The following is a 27,580-nucleotide window of genomic DNA, read 5'->3' on the forward strand; positions in this document are numbered from 1 at the left end:
AAACCAGAGCAATATAGCCACAGAACGAGAGGCGAAGTAAGAGGAAAAACTGGATAAATGGTTTAAGCAATCCTAGCAAAGTTTCTGGTATTTTTTAGATCTTCAGTAAGTTTTTTTCCCCTATCATTTCATTGTTTGATGGAGGTATTCTTATTTTTAAATAATGCTATTCACATTCAATATTCATTGCAGTAATCTTGTCAACAAATAGATTTTTGGTCTTATAAAGGAAATTTTCAACTTCTAATGTTTGTGGGCTCTGTTCCTGGCTCCTAAAGAAGCTAGACTTTATCATTTATCAAGGTCAAAAAGACTCCACAAAACCTCAAAACATGGACTCTATTTCTGTCCTGAGCACACAAGCACACAAGTAAGCATGTATGTCTGCTTCATTATAAATAAGAATAAGAATAAGAATAACCAAAAAACATCCCAAACAAAGAAAAAAATCTTCCTATTTCCTTGAAGACCAAACTCCTACAGCCTAGCACATACTAAAATTATAAAACCTATAACTTTCCGGATGTCCTTTGATGATGATGATGATGATGATGATGATGATGATGATTTGTAACTTCTGATGACTTGTAACTCTTGATGTAAAAAACATATAAACCTATACCAAATGTTGCATCCCTGGAGCACTCTCCTCTTTGTGAAAACTATGTATCCCAGGCAGCTGTCCTAACTTGGACTGGAATAAAATTTTCCCTTTAAAATTTTTTTTTAAGTTTTGTTCATTTTGAGTGGACAGATCCTAGAATGATGTTCATTTTGAGTGGACAGGTCCTAGAATGAGCAGTATATTAAAATCTAGTTGCTTGGGAATTTGGGAATGGAAGCCATTAACTTGGAACTAATTGAAGATAAAGTTTAAAATAGAGTTGGGGGAAATCATAAGGGGAGACAAACCATGAGAGACTGTGGATTCTGAGAAATAGACTGAAGGTTTTGGAGGGGAAGGGAGTGGGGGGTTGGGTAAGCTTGGTGGTGGGTATTATGGAAGGCACGTATTGCATGGAGCACTGGGTGTGGTACATAAACAATGAATTCTGGAACACGGACAAGAAATAAAATAAAATGAAAAAAAAAGAGTACATTCAGTAAAATTAAACATTTCTTTAAAAAGCAGAATAAAGATCTTCAGTATTTATTTAAGGGCACTATGATATGTTAATCTGATTTAATATTAATTCCTTCAATAATTTTTATCACTTGCAGTGTGCTAGGCACTTATTACAAATGTTAGGATTCAAAACAAAACAGAGTCCTGTACTTTGGTTGTAGAGTCCAGTGGCAAATCTAAGTGGCTACAAAAATTTACAATGTTTTAAAATACAGTTTTTTGTTAAGTTTTTTTTTTTTTTCTCAGTAGTCTGTATATTGAGATGGTAAATCAAAGAAAAGTATTTTTTAAATTATTAAAAAATTACATAGAACATTGATACCTTTGTACTCAGAAGACATTTTCACTTATTTGTACACCACCATCTAACTGAAGTTCTTAAAATCTTCCCCCTAGAGGGTTATAGCACAACCATATTTCAGAGTAAAATATCCTATCTGAAAAATGCACCTTTACCTGAACTTACAAACAAGTAACTACGATAAACAAGCGATTATATTATGTGTTGACAATATCAGTAGTCTGCATTTTTGTTACATTTTTAAAATTTATTTTAAAACAAAATAAAGTTTGTTGGTTTAGGACTTAAGGAAATTAGTTTTGACTCCTTGATGCTTTATATTGCTTTTTCAGATGTGGTATTATTTTTGATAATATTATCCTTCAAAAATTATTTATAATATGCAGCTCTGTGTATGCAACATTCCTAGTAAGGGTACTTTAAATTTAAATTATATATATATATATATATATATATATATATATATAGTGAATTTAGATCAAAACCAATAAGGAAAGAATGGGAAGTATATACAAATTCCTTTGTCCTATATGAAAATTTTCATAAAAATTGAAGTCTCCACATCTTTATTTTATTGATCTTTGCAAAATTGGTTCCTGGGGGAAAGTAGTCACATGGAAGAAAAAAGAAAAAAAAGAGGAGTAGCTTTTACTATTATTATAGCAAATGTAAGAACTACATCCATTTGATATTTATAGAACTGAATGTATGTCTATTATTTTCCTTATTAGAAAAGTAGTTTCTGTCAGGAAATTACAAAGAATTTGTTTCAGAAAACCTAAGCTGCTGTAATTTTAAGTATTTAAACTGAATGAAACAGATGAAATGAAAGGAAGCTAGAAGAATGAAAAGGAAGATTACATCAATGGAGAAACATCAAAAGGAGAGAAATGGGAGGAAGCCAACACTCGCAATAGGTAATAGAGGAGATAATTTTTTCCAAATTTCTATTCTAAAAGGATTGTCAAAAAGGCGCTCAAAAATTATATCAAAGGCACTCAAAAATTATACTTCATTAGCACCTTTATCATTTCCACCATCAATGAAACCAGAGACATGCAGAGCTTTGCATAGTCATAAGCCAGAAGGAAGGTAACCCAAACACCATTCTTCACCAATGTATACTGGGAATTTGAAAGCAGGCTCATTTCTCTTCTCTTGTCCTTGTGTAACACTAAACTGTGTCCTTTGAAGGATGTTAGATTTCTTTTGAAATACAATGTATGATATAATTCCAATGACCAAAGGATCTCATTGCATCTTTTATATTACTTTCTCAGTTACAACGTAGAGATTATTTATAATATATCTACTGCAAGAAAAGGCAATGAACCTAGTGAGGTCCACGGACATATTATCTGGATCTCAGTATTACCTTGGACAAACAAATGGAAAATTCCTTATTGCAAGGATTCCAGCTGTTTAAAATAAACTCAAAATAATTGTCATGATGGATGGATGCTAATCTAAGCTAAAAACACCAAGGATTCTCATAGACATTTAGGCTATAAAACAATGTTGCAGAAAAACATCTACGATTGTAATGGACATGTAATTCAGAGGAGGCTAGACTTTACCTCTACCCATTTTTGGTTTTAGCTTAGACTCTAACAAAAAGAAAGGTTAATAAGGAAAAAAAAAAAGGCAAAATAAAATAGTTTATTAACATGTACAACAGACACTATCCAGGAGAAATTTTTAAAAAGTAACTCAAAGCAGTGGCTTTTAACTGCAGTTTGTATAGCATCTTCAACTAAGAACAAACATGTAGAAAAAGGACAGGACAAAGAAAAGTGGGAAGGTAAATATATGGGTGGAAACTAATGGAATCAGGTGTGTTGGCCATCTCTGGCCTGCTAAGGATTTGTCTCCTGTAAAAGGAAACTTTATATGCTGCCTTTAAACAGAAAAGAGAAAGCTTTTCCTGGATTTGCTTCTTAGTTGTCTTCAGTTCAGACTAATTTTTATGTCAAAGAGACACTTCAGGGTGACATATCCTGGCTTTCTTCATAAGCTACAAAACAATGTTTAAGAAAAATAAGGTGATTATTACACTTAATGTGGAAAAAGCATCCATGCATAACCCATTATTTTCACTTAAAAACCTCTCAGGAATTAAAAAAATGGAAGTCATTCTGTAGGTTGTTATATTTGTTTGATGAAGAACTGTACATCTTGTATGTATATTCTTGAAAAAGTTTGAAATAATAATCAGCATTCACCAATAGTATATTAAAATTCTCTCAGGAAAACAGAGTGTAAGCCTTAAATTTGACTCTTTCAGAAAAAGGACTCCAGAGAAGGTTTTAGATTGAATTTCATGATTACATCTCATTTATGAAACATTCATCTTATAACAAAGAAAAATGATTTACCTTAATCACATAGGCAATTAATGAGACAGCTATATACAGTGCTTCAGCTCTAATTCAGGGCCCAAAGGAGGCTGATGAGGACACTGAGCATCAAAAAGATAAAATGAGAGTAGGGAGGTGAACCATGAGAGACTATGGACTCTGAAAAACAATGTGAGGGGTTTGAAGGGGCGGGGGGGGTGGGAGGTTGGGGTACCATGTGGTGGGTATTATAGAGGGCACGAATTGCATGGAGCACTGGGTGTGGTGCAAAAATAATGAATAATGTTGTGCTGAAAATAAATAAAAAATAAATTAAAAAATTTTAAAAAATCAGCTACATGAAAAAAAAATGAGAGTAGGGATGAGACTGGAATTTAGGTGATACATATTTACAAATATTTTCAATGAATTAAATATAAATTACATCATTTGCTTTTATAAACTGATAAAATATTTTTATAAATACTTTCAGAACTTTCTTATGGTCCAGGGCCACCTGGGTGGCACAGTTGGTTAAGCCTCTGCCTTCCATTCAGGTCATGATCTCTGGGTTCTAGGATAGAGCTCTACATCCTGTCTGGGCTCCCTGCTCAGTGGAGAGCCTGCTTCTCCCTCTTCCTCAGCCCCTTTCCCCACTTGTGCTTGCTTACACTCTCTCTAAAATCAATAAAGTCTTTAAAAAAAGAAAAAACTCTTATATTCCAATGATTTTTTTGGAATTTTTTGCCAATAAAATATTGATAAAAACATGAAGATTATTATTGGTACGAACAAGATTTTTCTCTATTTATTGCTTCACACTAAATAAAGACCTTAAAATTAACTGCTGTGTTTCTGTATATAAAGTTCAATAGTTAAAATATCAATATATCCTTATTTTAGATGGTAGATTTTTTCCATAAAATGTTCCAAAAAACTTCCTGTTTTAAATACCAATAAAGATAGTGAAATTTATAATACAGACTATATAAGTAAACATTCTGGTTAAAATAGATTCTTTTAAAATTGAAAAGTGGGGTGCATCTGGGTGGCTCAGTGGGTTAAAGCCTCTCGGCTCTGGTCATGATCCCAGGATCCTGGGATGGAGCCCCGCATCCGGCTCTCTGCTCAGTGGGGAGCCTGTTTCCCTCCCTCTCTCTCTCTGCCTGCCTCTCTGCCTACTTGTGATCTTTCTCTCTGTGTCAAATAAATAAATAAATTCTTAAATAAATAAATAAATAAATAAAATAAAATTGAAAAGTGGGAAATTCAGTTTATAGTTTTTTTTCTTCCCCCCACATAAAAAGACATATATGTGGTTTCCTATTGACAGAGTAGGAGTTTTAAAATGTGATTTTCAGGGTGCCTGGGTGGCTCAGTCAGTTAAGTATCTGCCTTCTGTTCGGGTCTGATCCCAGGGTCCTGGGATGGAGCCCACATCAGGCTCCCTGTTCAGTAGGGAGTCCTCTTCTCTCTCTCTTCTTTCTCTGCTCCTCCTTCCTTCTTGTGTGCATGTTCTCTCATATATGTAAATAATCTTTATTAAAAAAATGTGATTCATAATCTGAATTTGTGTATTACTTTGATTTTACAATTTCTATCATTAATTACATAAATTGTTTAAGATTTAACAGCTTTAAAGTCAAAGTTAAACTATGATTTTGACAGGATTTCTTGAAAGAACCAATTAAAATACAATCATATACATATAACCAATATCTAAATGTGGGAATCTCATAAAATATTTCTACCCTGTACACTAAAACTTTGGTGTGGAATGAACATTGTTATTTTTAAAGTGATATTTTTATCATTATTGTTGTAATGATAGAGTTGTAAAATAATTATAATATTTATCGGCACTGAACTGTATGAGTATCAATAGGAAAGGGGAAGAAAATATCTACTGCTACTGCCATGTACGATGTGTGGATTAACAAGAAAAACTTGATGTTCACAGAAACCTTAAGAAATAGCTTTTATCACAGTGAAAGTTGTTTTTGTTTTTTTAAGGTTTTTGTTTTGTTTTGTTTTTAATAAAGACATGAGGTTCCTTGTTTGGTGAATGTAGCCATAAGACATTTTCAAAAGGAAAAAATACAGAAACAAATTAGCAAAAAAGAACCATACCACCAAGAGTTAGGTTTAAAAATAAATACATTTAGAAAAAACTATTATTTCCACATTTTTTATCATTATTTGTGTTTTATAACCAGGATATATATCATTTTGAATGCAGAATTAATCAGCCATTAAATGACTTAACAACATTGCCCCTAGCTACTGTTCTTGGAGGAACATAAATATCATTATAAAGGGTGGGAAAAAAGTCATAGAGCTACCCTACAGAAGAACTGTTTCCATTTAGACAAAAATAGGAAACAAATTTTCCTCATAAATAAGGGTATCCCTTGCTCCTTCAATTAAAAAAAAAAAAATGCTGACTATACCAGAGAGACTGTGCTCTAGGAAAATCAGAATAATGGATCAGAGTCCTGGGTTTAATTTATGGTTGGAGAAGGGGACGTTGTCCCTCTTTGCCTCTGGGTATTCCCAAAAGTACTGATTAGGCGACACCAAGACCAGTAAGTCAAGAGCTGTAAGACCAGTAGATCACAACATCTATTCACCAGAACCTAAACAGCGATAATACAAATAGAGGTTCACATACTGTATGTCTAACACCCAAAAGTTATAAACCAGATAATGAAATCAGTTTAGCTTCCAAACTTGACAAATGTACTTTCATGATGACTTTAAAGGCTAGATTCAAGTACAACATTCTCATAATCTTGAATGTGTTAGTTAAGGAAGAGCCAGCTCCTAGCCCTTGGCCAATTTCCTCTTGAATCCACAGCAGGTTCAATCTCATACCATGAGGAAACTTTTGCTCATGGGTATCAACCTGTATATTCAAACTTTGTCTGCAGTGTCTGATAAGAACCATCTCTGGCCACCTCTTGCCCCCACCCCCACCACCCAACTTAGAGTTGAACACACTAGAAGTTTAGTCCACCCAATAGGAAACACACTGGGAAAGAGACTCATGTCCATGTAGTCCTAGAACTAGATTATGGACCATTTTACACTAGAGTTTTCAGGTTCTGAGTATCAGAAGAGTGATGTGGAAAGAGGTACATGGGATGCATGTGACTACATTGCCCTAGGCTTATTCCTTCCCCACCCCGCACCCCGTGGAAGTTGGTATTGAGAAGGATCAAGAAAGAGCATGCTCCAGCCTGGAGCTCAGAATAGTGATCATTTCTAGTTGGGTTTTATGATGGTCCTGACCCACTAAAAGCCAACCATCTTGAGGTCACCACAGCCATCAGCTACACTAGTAAAGGTTAACATGGAAGTTCAGCCAGAATAAACTAGAACTCAGATTTCCTTTTTATAATTTCTAATATAATAATACAACTTATTAGAGGTACTTATAGACTTAGGAAAAAACCACAAATATTTCTCATTATGCAGTACACTTCATTCTCAAATTTTTGATGTAATTGTTCTGATCTGAAGAATCTTTAATTGAGGGCACCTGGGTGGCTCAGTGGGTTAAGCCTCTGCCTTCGGCTCAGGTCATGATCTCAGGGTCCTGGAATTGAGTCCCGCATCAGGCTCTCTGCTCAGCAGGGAGCCTGTTTCCCACTCTCTCTCTGCCTGCTTCTCTGCCTACGTGTGATCTCTCTCTGTCAAATAAATAAATAAAATCGTTAAAAAAAAAGAATCTTTAATTGAAGGCTTAGAAATAAAAATTTCACTTTACAGAAAAACTGTAAATCAAATAACCAATTCCTGAATATTCATTAAGAAAGATTATATTTGTTATATATTCCATGGATATGAATCTATATAGCATAAATTATGTACTACAATGAAAAGAAATTTGATTATATAAAAATACACTCTACAGTAATTCATTTAGAATGAGTTTGTTTGAATAGAGGACTATTTGGTTTCCAGGGCCTAAGTATCTTTCAGATAAACTCAGATTACAAAGGTAGCTAATTAAAAACCTACAAAGCACTCTCTAGATACCCAATTTTTAGCTATCACAAATCTGGAAAGATCTTCAGATAGTTGATCTTGTCCTAAAGTCTAGGGGTGTATTGTCTCTATTTTCTATTCCTTATTGTAGGAATATTTCATTCTCTCTTTAGCATATTGAGTCTGCTCAGTGTTTGGTTTCTGCTTACTCAAATAGACCTTGCTCAAGGTTGACATTCAGTAGTGCCAACTGCAGCTTGGTACCACTTAAATTTACTGCTCCAATGTCCAACTTGAGTTGACTTGCTTGTTTCTCTATTTCTTATTTCAAATTACCAAAAAAGAATCAAGTAAGATCAACCTGGTCAACATGAATCCCTTTTCAATGGTAAAAGTCCCTTAGTTCTTTTGTAAAAAGAGGTAAAATCCCATTGATATTAATATATAGTTTCCAAAACACTTATTGAAAACTTTGAAAAAACATCTAATTTTCTTAAAGTTAATCCTCAAATCAAACTTGTTTTTTTTCAAAAGAGAAAGAGAACACAAGGCCACTTATTTAAATTTATGTACAAATCTTAATATACAGAGCAACATTAAATATTTTTCAAATAACTTTTTAAAAAATATTTTATTTGAGAGAGAGTGAGAGAGACAAGGTACATGCACACACACAGAAAACACATGCACAAGCATGGGGACAGGAAGAGGGAGGAACAGAAAAAGGGGCAGGGGGAGAAGCTGACTCCCACCTGAGCAAGGAGCCCACCTCAGGGGTGGATCCCAGGACCTTGGATCATGACCTGAGCCAAAGGCAGACACTTAACCTATTAAGCCACCCAGGAAACCCTCGAAGAATTATTTACTGATTAACAGTCTAAAAATTATAAAATAGAGCCCATTTTGCAAATATACTAATTCTTGTTCTTTTCCCCATTTGAGAATATCTGACATAGTTGACAACCATTTCCTTTAGTGATTAACAAAACTGAACTACTTACTAGTTAACAAAAGATATAAATTTAATCAATAAAATTACTATTATAAGCAGAAAATATATTAAATTTTATAAGAAATGCTGACACATACACTATTAACTGACTTGCATGTTAGTTATTGAGTAAGCTGCTAAGAATGGCATTGTCATGAGTTAGATTCCAAGAGCTATGCTGACCGCTGGAATCACATGGAAAAATGCAGACACAATAGACTTGAGAGAATTGAAAGAAGGTACATCTGAATGCATTTAAGCAATTAGTATGCCTCATTTCCAAAATATTTCTGTAATGATTCAGGAGCTAGAAGAGAAGAGCAGCAATTATAGGAACAGAAAATCAACCACTTCCTGGAAGGTAGGATGTGCAGAGAAGTGAATCTGAAGTGATGAGAAGATAAACCTTGGCGGGAGGGTCTGAATCCCAGCAAATGAGAGGGCAGCAAAGCAGAAAATTGGAACTTTTAGAAGTCTGCTCCATTGAGAGCTGTTGTTCCAGAGGCTAAGTAGGGGGTGGAGCCCTCATGGGGGCAGTGTCCTCTCAGGACCCACAGGGACACAAAAAGACCAAGGGTGTCTGAGCGTGGCAGAATTCCCAGGTATTGGGCCAGGGAACCTGGCCTCAGAGACAGAAGCAAGGAGGGGGCTCTTAGCTCCAGATTACCTTAAACTGTGATCTAAGGCACAGTCGGGCCACTGCTCTTGGAGCAAGGACCCCACAAGTGGCAGATCCAGAGAGACCCCCTCCTTTCTTCTCTTAGAGGACCAGTGTGGGAGTGTGTGGCAGGAATCTGATGGGTTTGGAGACTCCAAATGGGGCTGTGCACCAGAGACAGAAATGCTCCATCACAGGCCAGATCAGCTCAGAGTGCAGCCTGAGACCAGGGAGATGGGAGGGACTGACTGCTTTTCTCTGAGGACACAATGAGGACTGGGGCCCTGAGCTCTTGTCTCCTCTGGGTTGGAGATTGGGAGGCCACCATCTTCATTCCTGTCCTCCAAAGCTGTATGGAAAGCAATCAGGAAATAAAAACTACCAGTAGCAAAACTGAGAAGATTACTTAGCCTGGCCCCTGGCTAGGGCAGTGCAATTCTGCCTTGGGCAAAAGCAGTTGAGAATCATTGCAACAGGCTCCTCCCAGAGAAGATCAGCAAAACCACCCAGCCAACACCAAGTCAACCAATCAATGAGAACTGCAGAACTCCAAAACTAAGGGAAAGCAACATATAGAATTCATGGCTTTTTCTCCATGATCCTTTAGTCTTTCAAAGTTAAATGTTTCAATTTTTTTTCTTATTCTATTTTTTAAAAATTTTCCTTCCTTATTTTAAGTTTTTTCTTTATCTTATCAAAACCTTTTTAAAAAATCCTTTTTTAAAAATTTTCATTGTTACAATCATATTCTATCCCTTCATTTTATTTAACCTTCTTTTTTGTATACATATAGGGGTTTTTTCTTTAAAAATTTAGGGTACAATTTCTTCTAATAGGTCAAAATATACCCTAAATCTAGTGTATGACTTTGTTCTAGCCTCCAGCCTGATAACATTATTTCCCTTTTTAAAAAAACATACTTCTTATCATACCAATTCCATTTTTAGAAACTTTTTAAAATTTTCATCTTTATAGTCATAGTCCATCCCTTCATCATGTTTACCCTTAGTTTTGTATATATATATATACATATGTTTTTCTTTCTTTAAAATTTTGGGAGGCAGATTTTCCCAAAAGACCAAAATATACCCCAAACCAAAAGTGTGGTTCTGTTCTATTCATGAGTCTAATATTTCTATATATTTTCTCCTTTTTTTCCCCTTATCATCTGCCTCCAGTTTTGGGTCTCTTCTGATTTCATTCATGTATATTTTTCTGGGGTTGTGGTTACCCTTTTAGTATTTTGTTCTCTCATTCATCTATTCTTATCTGGATAAATTAACGAGGTGAAAAAACTCACCATTAAAAAAAAAAAAGAACAGGAGGCAGTACCAATGGCTAGGGGCCTAATCAATACAGACATTAGTAATATGTCAGAACTAGAGTTCAGAAGGATAATTATCAAGGTGCTAGCTGGACTCCAAAAAGACATGGAAGAGAAATCCTTTCTGGAGAAATAGAACCCCTTTCTGGAGAAATAAAATCCTTTTCTGGAGAAATAAAAGAACTAAAATCTAACCAAGTTGAAATAAAAAATCTACTAATGAGGTGCAATAAAAAATGGAGGCTCTTGCTACTAGGATAAATGAGGGAGAAGAGAGAATTAGTGATATAGAAGACCAAATGATGGAGAATAAAGAAGTTGAGCAAAATAGAGACAAGCAACTACTGGATCACAAGGGGAGAATTCGAGAGATAAGGGAGATACCATAAGATAAAACAATATTAGAATAATTGGGATCCCAGAGGAAGAAGAAAGACAGAGAAGGGCAGAAGGTATATTGGACCAAATTATAGTAGAGAATTTCCCTAATTTGGTGAAAGGAACAAGCATCAAAATCCTAGAGGCACAGAGGACCGCCCTCGAATTCAGTAAAAATAGGTCCACATCCCATTTTCTTTTTTTTTAAATATTTTTATTTGTTTATTTTGAGAGAGAGAGAGACACAGAGACAGAGTGAGACAAAGCATGAGAGGGGAGGTTAGAGGGAGAAGCAGACTCCCCATGGAGCTGGGAGCCTGATATGGGATTCGATCCCAGGGCTCTGGGACCATGACTTGAGCTGAAGGCAGTTGTTTAACTACCTGAGCCACCCAGGTGCCCCACATCCCATTTTCTAATAGTAAGGCTTACAAGTCTTAGTGACAAAGAGAAAATACTGAAAGCAGTTAGGGATAAGTGGTCTATAACATACAATGGTATAAATATTAGCTTGGCAGAAGACCTATCCACAGAGATCTGGCAGGCCAGAAAGAACTGGCATGATATACTTAGAGCACTAAATGAGAAAAACATGCAGCCAAGAATACTATATCCAACTAGACTGTCATTAAAAATAGGAGAGTTAAAAAGCTTCCAGGACAAACAAAAATTAAAAGAACTTGTAAACATCAAACCAACCCTACAGGAAATATTGAAAGGGGTCCTCTAAGCAAAAATAGAGACTAAGAGTAACAGAACAGAAGGGAACAGAGACAGTATACAGTAACAGTCACCTTACAGGCAATAAAATGGCACTAAATTCATGTCTTTCAATATTTACCCTGAATGTAAATGGACTATATGCCCCAATCAAAAGACAGGTTATCAGAATGGAAAAAAAAAAAAAAAAGACCTATTGATATGCTGTCTTCACAAAACTCATTTTAGACCCAAAGACACCTCCCGATTGAAAGAGAAGGGATGGAAAACAATTTACCACTAAAGGACATCAAAAGAAACCTGGGGTGGTAATCCTTATATCAGATAAATTAGATTTTAAGCCAAAGATGACAAGAGATGAGGAAGGACACTATATTATACTAAAGGGTCTGTCCAACAAGAAGATCCAAAATTTTAAATATGTATGCCTCTAACATGGGAGCAGACAATCATATAAACCAATTAATAACAAAATCAAAGAAACACATCAACAATAATACAATAATAGTAGGGGACTTTAAAAACCCCCTCATTGAAATGGACAGATCATTCAAGCAAAAGATCAACTAGGAAATAAAGGCTTTAAATGACATATTGGATGAGATGGACATCACAGACATATTTAGAACATTCCATCCCAAAACAACAGAATACACATTCTTTGTTAGTGCACATGGAACATTCTCCAGAATAGATCACATCCTGGGTCACAAATCAGGTCTCAACTGGTACCAAAAGATTGGGATCATTCCCTTCATATTTTCAGACCACAATGCTCTGAAACTAGAACTCAATCACAAGGGGAAATTTGGAAAGAACTTCAAATACATGGAGGCTAAAGAGCATCCTACTTAAGAATGAAGGGGCCAACCAAAAAATTAAAGACGACTTTTAAAAAATCATGGAAACAAATGAAAATGAAAACACAACAGTTCAAAATCTTTGGGACAGAACAAAGGTGCCCTGAAAGGAAAATATATAGCAATACAAGCCTTTTTCAAGAAACAAGAAAAGTCTCAAATACACAACCTAACTGTACATCTAAAAGAGGTGGAGAAAGAACAGCAAAGAAAGCCTAAACTCAGCAGGAGAAGAGAAATCATAAAGATCAGAGCAGAAATCAATGAAATAGAGTCCAAAAAAACAATAGAACAAATCAATAAAACTAGGAGCTGGTTCTTTGAAAGAATTATTAACATTGGTAAACCCCTGGCCAGACTTATCAAAAAGAAAAGAGAAAGCACCCAAATTGATAAAATCATGAATGAAAGAGGAGAGATCAGAACCAACACCAAAGAAATACAAACACTTATAAGAACATATTATGAGCAACTATATGCCAGCAAATTTGACAATCTGGAAGTAATGGATGCATTCCTAGAGATATATAAACTACCACAACTGAACCAGGAAGAAATAGAAAGCTTGAACAGACCATAATCAGTAAGGAGATTGAAGCAGTCATCAAAAATCTCCCAATAAACAACAGCCTAGGGCAAGATGGCTTCTCAGGGGAATTCTACCAAACACTTAAAGAAGATTAATACCTATTCTCTTGAAATTGTTCCCAAAAAATACAAATGGAAGGAAAACTTCCAAACTCATTTTATGAAGCCAGCATTACCTTGATCCCCAAACCAGAAAAAGACCCCACCAAACAGGAGAACTATAGACCAATATCCTTGTTGAATATGGATGCAAAAATTCTCACCAAAATACTAGTCAATAAGATCCAATAGTATATTAAAGGGATTATTCACCACCACCAATTGGGCTTTATTCCAGGGCTGCAAAGTTGGTTCAACATCTGCTCATCAGCGTGATACAATTCATTAATAAAAGAAAGAAGAACCACATGATACTCTCAATAGATGCTAAAAAAGCAATTGACAAATTTCAGCTTCCTTTCTTGATCAAAACTCTTCAAAGTGTAGGGATAGAGGATACATACCTCAATATCATCAAAGCCATCTATGAAAAACCCACAGCAAATATCATTCTCAATGGGGAAAAACTGAGATCTTTTTTCCTAAGGTTAGGAACATAGCAGGGCTGTTCACTATTACCACCGCTATTCAACATCATACTAGAAGTCCTATCCTCAGCTATCAGGCAACAAAAAGAAATAAAATGCATCTGAATCAGCAAAGAAGAAGTCAAACTCTCTCTTATAGATGATATGATACTCTCTGTGAAAAATCCAAAAGAGTCCACGCCAAAACTGCTAGAACTCATACAGGAATTCAGTAAAGTGTTAGGTTATAAAATCAATGCCCACAAATCAGTTGCATTTCTATACATCAACAAGGCAGAAGAAAGAGAAATGAAGGAGTCAATACCACTTACTATTTCACCCAAAACCATGAGATACCTAGGAATAAACATAAATAAGGAGGCAAAGAATCTGTTCTCAGAAAACTATAAAGTACTCATGAAGGAAATTGATGAAGAAATGGAAAAATGTCCCACGGTCATGGATTGGAAGAACAAATATTGTGAAAATGTCTATGCTACCTAAAACAATCTACACATTTAATGTAATCCCTATCAAGATACCATCTTTTTTTTTTTTTTTTTTCACAAAGAAATGGAACAGATAATCATAAAATTTATATGGAACCAGAAAAGACCCGAATAGCCAGAGGAATGTTTAAAAAGAAAATCAAACCTGTTGGCATCACAATTCCAGACTTTAAGCTCTATTATAAAGCTTTCATCATCAAGACAGTATGGTACTGGCACAAAGAAGACACATACATCAATGGAACAGAGCAGAGAGCCCAGAAAAGGACCCTAAACTCTATGGTCAACTAATCTTTGGCAAATCAGGAAAGAATGCCCAATAGAAAAAAGATAGTCTCTTCAACAAATGGTGTTGAGAAAATTGGACAGCCACATGCAGAAGAATGAAACTGTACCATTTCCTTACACTACATACAAAAATAGACTCAAAATGAATGGAAGACCTCAATGTGAGAAAAGAAACCATCAAAATCCTTGATGGGAGGGGCACCTGGGTGGCTCAGTGGGTTAAGCCTTTGCCTTCTGCTCAGGTCATGATCTCAGGGTTCTGGGATCGAGCCCCGCATCAGGCTCTCTGCTCAGCAGGGAGCCTGCTTCCCTTCCTCTCTCTCTCTCTCTCTGCCTGCCTCTCTGCCAACTTGTGATCTCTGTCTGTCAAATAAATAAATAAAAAATCTTAAAAAAAAAATCCTTGAGGAGAACCCAGGCAGCAGCCTCTTTGTAGAAACATCACCAAAGGCAAAGGAAGCAGGGGGAAAATGAACTATTGGGACTTCATCAAGATCAAAAACTTTTGCACAGCAGAGTCAACAAAACCAAAAGCAACTGAGAGAATGGAAGAAGATATCCACAAATAACATATCAGATAAAGGGCTAGTATTCAAAATCTGTAAAGAACTTATCAAACTTAACACACAAAGAACAAATAATCCAATCAAGAAATGGCCAGATAGGTGGACAGACAGTTTTCCAAAGAAGACATCCAAATGGCCAACAGACAGATGAAAGAGTGCTCAATATCATTCAACATCAGGGAAATGCAAATCAAAATCACAGTGAGATACTACCTCACTCCAGTCAGAATGGCTAAAATTAACAAGTCAGGAAATGACAGATGTTGATGAGGATGCAGAAAAAGGGGAACTATCCTGTGCTGTTGGGCATGCAAGCTGGTGCAGCCACTCTGGAAAGCAGCATGGAGTTTCCTCAGAAAGTTGAAAATAGAGCTACCCTACCACCCAGCAATAGCACTACTGGGTATTTACCCCAAAGATGCAAGTGCAGTGATCAGAAGGGGCATGTGTGCCTGAATGTTTATAGCAGCAATGTCCACAATAGCCAAACTATGAAAAGAACCTAAATGTCCCTCAACAGATGAATGGATAAAGACGATGTGGTGTGTGTGTGTATATATATATACACACACACACAATGGAATACTAATACTATGAATCCATCAAAGAAATGAAATCTTGCCATTTGCAAAACCTGGATGGAACTAGAGGGTATTATGCTGAACAAAATATGTCAATCAGAGAATGACAATTATCATATGACTCCCTGACATGAGGAACTTGAATGGCAGGGTGGGGTGTCATGGGGGGTGTAGGGAGGGAAAAAATGAAACAGGATGGGATCAGAAGGGAGAGAAAACATAAGGGACTCTTAATCTCATTAAACAAACTGAGATTTGCTGGGGGCTGGGGGAGTAGGGATAGGGTAGCTGCATTATGGACATTGGGGAAGGTATGTGCTATGGTGAGTGCTGTGAATTGTGTAAGCCTGATGGTTCACACATCTGTACCCCTGGGGTAAATAATAAATTATAGGTTAATTAAAAAAATGAATGGCATTGTCACAAGGAAAAGACATAGACTCAGAAAGGAACATGATTATCACAAAGCATTCATTTATTGATAACTATATTGACTAGCACTGGTAACCTCTCTCTAGGGCATACCTAAAAGCATACCTACTAAAAATCTGTCCAGTATCTATTCCAAGATAGGTGTCCTGCCTTTGAGTCCATTAATGCCAATGTATCATGAATACACAGAGATTATTAGCTGCTCAAGCAAACTTAAACCAAGAAAACACATGTTCGTTGAACACCAATTTTAGAAAAGTATCCATTGACAGGCTTTCTGGGTTCAATTCTTCCCCTAACATTTCCTACATAAAGAAGTAACTTTAGATTCAGAGGTTACTAGTTTTTATAAATGATGATAGTATCTGTAGCTATCTCAAAATTCCGGTGCTAAGTAAGCACTCTGTCCATGTGAACAATAAAGTTGATATAATAAGGGGTATGACAATTTCAATGCTGAATTTTGTGAAGTCTAAAGACTTCACAAGAATTGGAGATGTTCCAGTAGCTTAAAGGAGCTAAAATGTCAAGAGAAAATGGTGGATGAAAAAAAAACAATTTTTGAAACCTACTAAATTTTAATGTCAGTATTTATATATCTAAGTCGATTTACTGTTTAGTGTGTCTGTTACTGATAAATAGAGCAAAATACTGAAATCTGTATTTTAAAAACATTAATGTGAAAACCATTTGAAAGACATCAAGTAATTTTTGCAACGGGGCTTATACCTGATGTTATTTTATCTAGATTTGGGGGGAAATGTATTATTCTAAAATGAGTTTAGAATTAAATAAAAGCATAAAAGAATCATTTATTCATTAATTCTTTTATGAAAAACATTATGTGTGAGTCATTGTGGGTATCAGAAAACTGTTCTAACAAAGACTAAGCCCTGTATGTTAATATAGAATATTACATGAGGCTACATGTCTGCATTTAGCTTTACTAGAGAAATAATGAAGTATGCACTAAAAGATGAATAGGATTTAGCTACAAAACCAAGTGGAAATAGAAGTGTTCCAATAAGAGGACAGTGTGTTCAAGGGCCAGAGGCAGGAAAGATATAAAAACTTCCAAGAAACTGTAAAAAGCCTTTTATGGTTAGAGTGATTGAACATGAGTCTGGAGAAACTTAAAATATGGCTATATTATTCAAGACTCTGCAGGTCATGTTAGGGATTGATTTTATTCTGTGAAGAATAAAATTGGTTGAAAGATTTAAAGTGCTAAGTTAAATAAAGTTGGAGATAATCAATACATTTTAATGTTCATCAATATCATTTATATCACTATATTAATATTTGAGGTAGAAATATATGTTCATGTATGAATATATATATATACACTATATAGTATATATATACACTATATATTCTATATAGATACCTATATAGAATATCTATATATTCTATATATATAGAATATATATATACTATATATTCATGTATGAAAGAAATACAGAATAAATAGTAAGGAGATATTGTCTAAAGAATAAAAGAAATGAATATGTGTACTATCTAATTTTTTCCCAGGGAAACAGATTTGAAGTCATCCAATATTAAGAATACCAATGCCCCTAATACAAGATCTTTGTTTCATGCATGGCTGACAGAATAGGAGTATTTTACTCTTCAATGGTGAGATAAAATCTCTTGACACTTCCCCTTAAAATTTTCTTTTGAGCTTTGTTTTCATAGACATTTACATATCAATAGTATCAGAAAATATTTTGGAAAGCTTTGTGTTGCTTGTATTACCAAAATTTCATGTGATATAGATATAGATAGATAGATAAATGATAGATGATAGATATTGATAGATATGTATGTAGATCTATCCATACACAAATATTTAATATAAATGCAATTCCTTCCAACAGATTTCTGAGGGAACTTAAAGAGATCTGTGCTGCCATGTTCAAGACATAACAAGTGATAGAGTTGCTACAGGACAGAATTAGCTTGAAGTGGTTGACTATTTAAATCATTAAACTCCCCTGCTCTCATTCCATACTCAAAACCTTTGGATGCAATTTGATTGCCCATGTGCTTTGACTACAAGCAGGAAAGTTAATTTATTATGGACACACATGAGAGTTCAGGCCTGCATTGCAGTTATTAGTAGCTTCTCCAAGGCTAGACACCTAATAAGCTGCAAAGGAGGAATTCTAATATAGATCTTTACAAAAATCTGGCATCTAAGCACTTAAAATCATGCAGAATAGTCAAATTGCCATCTGAGGTTTACTAACTTATTGACGTTGTATAAGCTCCTAACATAGAAAAAGCAACACAAACCTCAAAGAGTTGTGGCAAGGAGTAAGCTACATATGTTTAATGCTCTGTTCGCTATACTATACCATCAACTGCTTCCTCAGCTTTGTTCCCCACGAATTTCCTCAAGAGAATCTCCAGGAGTCTTAAGTGTAGAAAAGAGCAGGGAGCGTGTGCCTCTGGGAATTTGGAAACATTCCCTAAGAGGTTTATAGAGGCATTTTCCCAATCAAATGAACTACTAATCTAAGTAATTTAATTATAAGAAGAGTAAGCACTAAATCACTTGTTTTCTATGCAATGCATTTACTTAAAGTTAGTTAACTGGAGAAAAAAATCCCATTGCTCTTCTGTTTTATAGGTAATATGCTTGGTAACAGAAGAAGCAACATTCAGAAGTTTCAAGACTGGTCTTCTGAATATTCTATCTACTTTGTTTTACAGATTATGTACCAGAAACATGTGAGTCTTAAAAAGCTTTCCCAAACACATACAATTAATTTGTGAAAATTTCAGGTTAATTAGTGTTACTTTCTAATTTTTGAATTCAAGTGGTGTCTTAAATTTTGATTATATTAATGACTTTCTATATGAGGAGAATCAGAACTCCTGGATTTCTCCGATTTTCACAGAAAATACTGATAATTTTGAATTGTTTAAAAAGAAAACTTCATTGACAAATACACTAATTTTGGCATATCAAACCTTGTTTTCTTCCAAAATATTTTATTCAGAAGCAACATTTTTCAAGCTTCATAAGTTTTTAATTTTTTTCCTAGTAAGATTCTGAGTAATGATATCCTTAATTAGGTTCATTTTAGGCAGATGCATAAAGTTGATGCTTTCAATTTATTAATGCAGTCTAGGAGTCAGATAAGAGGATTTTCAGTCTGGCTTCTGATGCTTTTTCTTCTTTCTCTGTTTGACTACGCGATTTAAAAGAACATTTTTAGTAATATATTTACATGGTTGCTCATAAAAATGTAATTATATTCTTTGTCTTCTAGCTCTACATTTTCCTGCCCCATTACAGTAAGTCATGGGCTTTATGCTTTCTTCTTTTCAAAACAACCATACTGCCATAAGCCAAATATAAGTGGGAAATTTATCTGACAAATGCATGGTGAAATTTCTGCCCACCAAATGATTTTCAAATCACAGAATAAAAAGGACCTGTGGGAGATGAATCTACAGAATTTGGAACAGCTCTTTAAAAATAGCCCGAATAATCTTCTGCATGGCCCAAAGCAAGAGGTAAATTAAGAAGCAATATACTATAAGTGTAATGGAGCATGTACTTATATATTCATGGTTCCATTCATCTCATGTAAACAGCTCACACATTGCACCTCCCAGGAATAATTACACAACAGTAAAGAGTTTGAAATTATAAATATTAAGACAGAAAAATCTTCTGTGCATTCACTCTAGAACAAGTTTGGAAAGATTAAGAAGGGGTATAATTCTTAACTGTTATATTACTTTCTAATTGTATACATTGTATGTTGAATATCAAAATAACAGAAAAAGCTTTGGGCAAAATCAGTAGGAGATGTGTGCCTGTTGTCAGTTGAAAATAGAGGTTTGCTGATCTGTTGGCATGGCAGCAGTGTGTTGCACAACCAGGCAGGCCAGCATTCAGGAAAGATCATGAAGCTTTTAGCGTTCAAAGTGCTATAAGCTGGGTTCATTAAATAGGGAACAATTGCCCTCTTCAGTAAAATTAGCACGAGACTAACTGAACAAGAGGTGTCTTGTGCAATAGGATTCTTTAAATTTCTCAAAATAGTCTATTAAATGCAAGTCAACCAAATCAGATTGGTGGTGGTATTTTGTTTTGTTTTTGTTTTGTTTTGTTTTTTGTTTTATTTTTTAAAGTTTTATTTAAGAAAGAGTTTGTGAAGGGGGGGCAGAGGGAGAGTGAATCTCCAGGCAGAACCCCTGCTGAGCCTGATGCAGGGCCAGGTTGGCGCTGTTGCATGTGCAAACAAGCATGTGATACATTGGGAAAAAAAAAATCATATATTTAAATAACCAAAATTATGTATTTTGGGGGGAGTAGAAGCCCAGATACTTCAACCTAGAAAATAGAATTACGGCTGTAAAGATTAATTTTCCAAAATTAAGAGACATCTATGATACAAATCTAACAGTAGTATTGAATATATCTGAAAGGGTAAATATAGAAGTAAAAATTTCTATGTTGATTATTGTAACAAAATATTTCATAAGAAAACCAAAAACAAGACTTTTTGATGTGATCATCAAAACTCTGAAATAATAGAGACCAGGGTCTCTATCTCTGGTCGAGAGGACCAGGGATAAACGTCTGGAACCTAAAAATGGCTGATATACATATTTTTTAATGAAATAAATATAATTTTAGAAATCCACAGGCTGATAAATTTAGAAATAATCCTTAGAAGGGAAAAATTCTAGAATAGTACATTAAACTGCTGTTTTGGATAACCTTAGTAAAATAGGATGGCATCATATTTAAGGTCTTGACTTCAAGACATATCAAGACAGTAGTAGGCATGAAAAAGAAGCAGCAGCAAAGGGGAGAAACGAGATAAAACAATGAATCTGTCTTGCATAATGCCAAATCTTATGAAATAGCAGTCAGTCTCAAATTCCAAAAGTTAGAATATTTGTATAATTTGAGGAGTCAAAGATAGTGAATTGGTAGTGGCTGTCTCATAATTCCTGGTTTTTCTATCCAGTTTACAAGAGCACTTCTGTTAGAAAACAAACTTTTAGAAAATGGTGCTCAGTCCTGGGCTGACTTGTTTGACAATGTGGCAACATGTAGAATTATAGCCAAGTTAGCTCACAGAAGATTGACGTTTTCATAAAGGAAAGATTCCATATATTTATGAAAGAAATGAAATACTCTGATAAAACTTGAGGCACACACAAGGACAGAATTTTTAAACACTGAAACAAGTTATTGAAAATTTTATACCTTCTTGGATTCAATTTACTAATATTTTCTTGAATATTTTCCTCATGAGAAATATTGGTCTATAGTTTTCTTGTCTTGTGATCTTGTGATGTCTTTATCTAGTTTTGGTGTTAGGGTAATAATGGCCTCATATAATGAGTTAGGAAGTATTCTCTCTATTTCTGTTTTCTGAAAGATTGATAACTAATATATATATACATATATATATGTATATATATATATGTATATATATATATATAATATTTGGTAGAATGCATGAGTAAAATCATCTAGGCTGGCTGTTTTCTTTTTTCTTTTTTGGAAGGCTATTAAAGATAATGAATCACTAATTAATAAAACTATTCAGTTTACCTATTTCTCCTTTTGTGAGTTTTGGTAGCATGTGTCTTTCAAGTAATTCGTCCATTACATACAAAATATTAAATTTATGGGAATAGAATTTTTCATGGTTTCCTTTATTATCATTTTGATGTCTGTGGGATCAGTATTAATGACTTCTATTTCTTTTCTGGTAGTATGTACCTTTTTTTTGTTTTTGGTTAGACTGACTAGAGGTCAGTTTTTACTGATCTTTCAAAAAAAACACAACTCTTGGTTTTATTGATTGTATTTTACCATTTTCAATTTTACTAATTTTTACTGCAATTTATTATGTATTTTCTTTAGTTTGCTGTACACTAAGGCTTCCTTTTTTTTTAATTTGTTGAAACATTAACAGCACAGATAATAAATTTAAGAATAAATATCTTGGAAAATCATTTAGGTGGTCCATGAATTCTGGGGTAGAGTATAGAAAGAGATAACACAACTTATCTTTATTACAGGTATATGAAACAACTTTACTAAAGAGTGTGGGGGTGAGGCAGGGAAAGTTACAGACCTAAGTTACTTTATAAATGAGTGAAATCTGTAATATCAAAGGACAAAAATCTATAGGACTCAAAAGAAATTACAAGTAAGCACGGTACTCTAATGGATAAAGCCCTTTCCTGTGGAGAGAGGGGTTAATAAGTCTGAAACCATAAAATATATATATATATAGAGAAAGTGGACCATTAAATGTATAGCAGATGGTACAAGTCAGGTTTTTTTACTTGTTGAGTAGGTTACAGTGGTTAATGGTAGTTACCAAGGGCTCAGGGAAGAGTGTTTGATCACCCATTTGCTGACCAAAAGTTCAGAGCAGGAGATAACAGTAAGAATTAAAGTTGAGTTTTAGATAGAAAATACTACATATAAAAATATCAATAAATGTGCATTAAACACATGTTGGTAAACAAATATTTCCCTATTCTCTCTACTGAGAAAGCTTACATCTCAGTAGTAGTGAGCATACCTAGAGCCTAGACTTTCTCACACAGTTCTCTAATTAAAGGAACCAGAGTTCTTTGGAGAAATGGATGATTCTAAGACTGGGGCAAATAATACACAAATTAGCCAAGATCGCTTTGTGCTGTCAAAAAGTAAAGTGCTGAAGTAAAAATAGTGATCTACATGACAGGGATATGACAAAGTAACACAGGAGTAAACTGAAAGAGCTTCCAACAGCCATAGCTGGACTAACTTGAGCACCTAAATAAATATACTATTATTTGATTAAAACTCAATGTATTAAAATAATATATAAATTCTTGTTGATAACTCCCCAAAAAAGAGACAAATATCCTATGGAAAATAATCAAGAAACATTCTATGAAGTACTTGACTAGCACTTTTCAGATAAATTAATAAAATTACACACACATAGACAAAGTCTGAGAACTTGTCACAGTCAAAAGGAGCAGACAGAAAAATGACGGTGATATATAATGAGGTACCAGCCTGGTTGGGATCCTGGAATGATATAAAGGTAGGAGATATGAGCTAAAATAATTTGGACAATGGACATTATCTAATAACAACAACTTTAGGAATTCATTAATTGTATCAAGGAGTCATTATAATGTAAGAGATCAATAATGGGAAACTGACCACAGCTTACACAGGCACTCTGCAATATCTTCAGTTTTATAGTAAGAGATAAATTGTAGTCAGAGTAAATAAAATGTAAGTTATGTTCTAAGGAAAAATTATGACAAACTAGGTAACTTTTTAAAAAAACTTAAAAATATATACCATATACTTTAAAGCGATTAACAACCATCTTTTCTTTTGAAAAAAAAAAAATTGTCATTTAAATGTTTCCCCACAATGATGAAAACCACAAGATGAAAAGGCCACCTGTGGAATAAGAAAAAAAAAAAAAAACTGCAAACCATGCATCAAATAAGGGGTTAATACCCAAGGTATATCATGAACTCCTACAACTCAATAACAAAATAGCAAACAACCTATAAAAAGAACTGAATAGACATTTTTTTCACAGATAATTTCCAAATGGCCAATGGGTCGGTACATGAAAAGATGCTCAATATCACTAATCATTAGGAAAAGGCAAATCAAAACCCCAATGAGCTAGTCATACCTGTTAGAATGGCTATCATCAAAAACATAGGAAATAAGTGTTGGTGAAGCTATGGAAAAAAAGAATCTTTGTGCACTATTGGTGGGAACATAAGTAACTGCAACCATAACAGAAAATAGTCAAGAGTTTCCTCAAATAAATAAAAGACCTCAAATAAATAAAAGGAGGTTCCTCAAAAAAGTAAAAATGGAACCAACATATGATCCAGTAATCTTGCTTCTGGGAATACAATCAAAGGAAGTGAAAATTGGATCTCAAAGATATCTGCATTCCCATGATTCTGGCAGCATTATTCATGACAGCCAAGATGTGGAAACAACATAATTGTCAATGAATGATTCAAGATGTGGTGCCCAGATGTGGACATTATTCATCCATGAGAAAGAACGAAGTCTTGTCATTTTCCACAGCATGAATGGAACGTGAGCATTATGCTGCGATAAATCAGACAGAGAAAGATGTCTATATGATGTCACCTATACGTGATTCTCAAAAAGCCAAACACACAGAAATAAACTAAAATGATGGTTACCAGGGTGGAGGGAGGGAGGGAAATAGAAGATGTTGGTCAAGGAACACAAACTTCTAGCTATAAGATTAATAAGTTCTGGGGACCTTATGTATAGCATAGTGATTATAGCTAGTAATAATGTACTATATGCTTGAAAATCGCTAAGAGGAGATTTTAAATATTCTCACTACACAAAATTAATGGTAATTAATGCAATATGGTACTTATTAGGTTTTAATGCTCAAGTGGTTATCATTTGATATACAAGTATCAAATCAACACATTGTACACCTGAAATTACACAATGCTACTTGTCAGTTATTTCTCAATAAAGATGTGGGAAAAAAGAAAAAAAAACAATAAAAAATACACTCTTATGCTCCTCACCTATCTGGGTTTCAGAAAGTCTGTATCTCCACAAAACATATACCCTACTTTAGCAAAATTACCACATATTTGAGATTTAAGCTAGTTTTGGTGAAACTTCAGCAGTCAGAACTGAGTAAAGCTGTCCATATTATATGAACTACCTCTATCCTTAGCACCTTAAACTAATGTGATGATGACATGTTTAATACCTTTCTCTGACCTCTCCTTACTCCAAAATGGATTAACTTTAATAATATGGTGATAACTTTAATAAATCAAATTGCAAATTGCAAAATGATTATTTCTAATAAGTATCATCTTTCTAAAAATATAAAGTTGTTGTAGTTCACAAACTGCAGAAAAGGAAAAGTTAATTTTTAAATTGCTAATATAATTCCAACATCAAAATTTCATTTCTTTATTCCATCTTGAAGTTCTACTTTACAAATGTGTCTTAAACATGCTGACCATAAAAATTCAAAGATTTTTAGGACTAAAAATATTTTAATATATACTTGTGTATATAGGAGATGATGAAAATACATATATAAGCAGGTTGATAATTTCCTGGAAGTGTGAAAGGTATAAAATATTATACTTAAGAATTACATTTACTCTGCCCTGAACTCATCACAATTTATATACAAATTTTTATTTTCCTTTAGTGACACATTATACAACTTCAAAATGCACATGGCATCTTTGCTTCTCACATTTAATGAGTCTTTCACTGAAGCCCTCCAACACTGAATAATATAATGTAGTGTTTTCTCCAGAAAACAAGTTCACTTTTCTTATCCTACTCATTTAACCTGAGGCTGCAATTCTTGTTATAATAAAGCATCACTACACTACATGCCAGAAAAGACAGATATTCATTTCTAATCTTGCATATTGAGCCCTAAAGGGACAAGATTTCCACTTGCAAGAATTCTAGCTACTGTTTTGTCTAACTGGTGTAATCATCAATGTTCAAAATCTGATAAAAATCACGTAAAATTCCCTTAAAGCAGGATTGCCTCTCCTATTTGGAGAACTGTATCTTCTACTTATTGAAAGAAAGCAAGGCAATCTTCTGTCATAGGAATACATTTTTCTTATCTAGGCATTCAAACTAGAGAAAAATTGTAAGTATAAAATTATCTGAAGAAAAAAAAATTAACTGTCTTGCCATTTTGAATGTGCATATGTGTGTGTGCATTTAGAACTGACTTTGTTTTGGTAAGTGACGATTGTCAACAGAAGCTGTGAAAACTAACAAAGTTATCTAAAAAAGTTACAGTTCTTAGCTAAATTGAAATGTTAATATATGAGTAGTATTTATTTTGTTTATAAGAAGTGTTTATTTTGGTTCATATTATACTATATGTGTGTATTGCTTTATAATATTACTGTTTTACTTATTACTATAGTAATGAAACATGCATATATAATGCTTAGTATTTTTCATAGTATTTGATAATAGAGCTGTAGTCTTTGCCATATTTAACAACTATTTGTCATTGGGCATTGAGATCAATTTCACTCATTTTTACCATGGCTAAAACTATACTGAAGAGCCTTTGATAAAAATGAATGGCTATCGTAGTGTGTGGAGACAAATTGTTTTAAGAGGATTAGCAGAGACCAAAGAATTCACCATGTATAAGAAATATTTGTAACACTTTTAATAATTTATACTGATACACATATACAGTGTATCTATATATTCATACACAACTATTATAGCAAACTTAAATTGTATGCACATATACAGCTTTATATATGCACATGTGTTTTTACATATATAGTTATATACATGTATATCAGATGTGTGTATACATGTGTATACACACATGCACACTAAGGTGAATGTAAATTGGAGGTTGGAGGGAAGATGGCAGCAGAGTAGAAGGACCCTAAGACTTCCTGGTCCCATAAATACAACTAGATAACTATCAAATCACCCTAAATATAGAAATTGACCTGAAGGGCGCCTGGGTGGCTCAGTGGGTTAAGCCGCTGCCTTCGGCTCAGGTCATGATCTCAGGGTCCTGGGATCAAGTCCCGCATCAGGCTCTCTGCTCAGCGGGGAGCCTGTTTCCCTCTCTCTCTCTCTGCCTGCCTCTCTGTCTACTGTGACCTCTCTCTGTCAAATAAATAAATAAAATCTTAAAAAAAAAAAAAAAAAAGAAATTGACCTGAAGACTGACAGAACAACTTCCACAACTAAAGGGGGAGAAGAGGTCACACTGAAGGTAAGAAGTGCAAAGAATGTACACAAGGAGTATGTACAAGGAGAATGCTTCCCCACAGGTATTGTCTTGGAAAAATAAGAGGGGCTGAATTTCTTGACTTTTTTGAGCCAGTGGTGCTTAAAACCTGGAGTTCTAAAGGTCAACGTGCTTGACTGAGATAGAGCCAAGAGGAAACTGCCTTGCTCCTGGAGAGAAGGCAGGCAAACAACCTAGGGGCAGACAGAATGAAAATAGCTACTTTAAGAATGACTGTGGTACACAGTAGGGAAGAGAATTCCACTTCTCAAGCCACGTCCATGAGAGGCAGAGTTCATATGGATGCCTCTCCAGGATGAAAAAACTGGCCAAGACCATTTCCCAACCTTTCCCTTCAGTATAAACACAGAGCCAAATGCTGGGAGGCTGCCTAAGTTATTTACACTGAACCCCATTCCCCTGCACTCTGGTGGGACTGCCTTTCTCAGTCCCAGCAAGATGGGAAACTCCCCCTGAAGACCAGCACAAACCTCTGCCCATACCACATCTCCCAAGCAGAGAGTTCTGCAG

The sequence above is a fragment of the Mustela putorius genome, unplaced genomic scaffold, assembly GCF_011764305.1.
Source record: "Mustela putorius furo isolate JIRA1106 unplaced genomic scaffold, ASM1176430v1.1 tig00003927_pilon_pilon_pilon, whole genome shotgun sequence".
NCBI lineage: Eukaryota > Metazoa > Chordata > Mammalia > Carnivora > Mustelidae > Mustela > Mustela putorius.